This window comes from Tupaia chinensis, unplaced genomic scaffold (assembly GCF_000334495.1).
Source record: "Tupaia chinensis unplaced genomic scaffold, TupChi_1.0 Scaffold000168_1, whole genome shotgun sequence".
Classification (NCBI taxonomy): Eukaryota; Metazoa; Chordata; class Mammalia; order Scandentia; family Tupaiidae; genus Tupaia; species Tupaia belangeri.
Window position 1 is genome coordinate 446,243 of NW_006159643.1, and position 1,262 is coordinate 447,504.

Below are 1,262 nucleotides of genomic sequence, written 5' to 3' on the forward strand. Positions count from 1 at the left end.
ACCTTTTTTTAGACTTTTTTTTCTTTTCCCTTTCTCTTTTTAGGGCACGTGTACTCGCTGAAAAGAGAAAGGGAGAAATCACCCATCAGGGGAAGGCCACACTACAATCCCTTCTCTCCCATTCTTGCAGATTTGGGGCATGCAAGCACACGTCAGGCATGAGTTTCATGCTGTGGGTCCTGCACTGGTGGTGGGTTAGGTGGGAGTCCACCCCCTTAACCAGTACACCACCTGCTGGCCCCAATTCTACAAAGTTTAAAGTTTATTAAGTACCTGTTCCTTTGGCGCATGGGGGAGCATTCTAATACAGGATGCTCACAACACTTGGTATATTTTGCAGTTAGGCTGGATTTATTCATTCCACTTAGTTATTATTGGCTCACTTGTCTCCTTCCACTTGATTATTTGGACTGTTTGTAACAATTTCCCCCACTACCCCATCCAGCAGTAGGCAGATAGTCGGAGTTCGGCGAATGTTTGATGAATGACCACTCGGCATAATGACCATTCATGAGGAAGGTCCTATCTAGTGGCAGTGAACATGACATGAGATCGATTTAATAATTACTTGGAAATTAGAATGGATAGGACATGGTACTATATTGGAGATGGGGTATAACAGAGTAAAACAACGACTTTCTAGGTTTCTGGAAGGGTCATGGATTGGGTAATAATAGTAATGTTGATAACAGCTAATATATCTTAGGCACTCCGGGAGCGTAGATCTGTGTTTTCATTCTTTCTTACTTAGAGGACCTGAAGTGGATGGAAGTTTGGTAAAACAATCGACACGAAAGATGAGAGAAAGCCGGTACAGAGGCAGCGTTCTCGAACGCTGGGACAGCTGCTGGAACGACGGGATCCAGGTTCTATCAGAACCCTCATTCCGCCCCTACACGCATGCACTGTGTAAGGTCTATATGGACGCCAAGTCTCAGGTTGCTTCTAGCAGTTCTCAACTCACAGGGAAGGTGCCACTTCCGGACTCCTGGCGAGCCTAACACGATCGAAGTTCACCCGAGGCCTCCTCTCGGGTCAGGGAAACACGGCTCGGCGCCACCTCGCGCCGGTTCCCAGGGAAACCGCCCGCGGAGGCACCTGGGGCCCGAGCCGAGGCACCTGCGAGGAGCCCCTCCTGGCGCCAGGGGGCGCGGGAGCGCGTCGGCCCCTTCGGCCCCGCCCTGCCCCGCCTCAGTCCCGCCCCCAGCCCCGCCCCTTCTCCGCGGGGACCGGCGGGGCTCCGCTCCCCGGCCCCCGCCCCC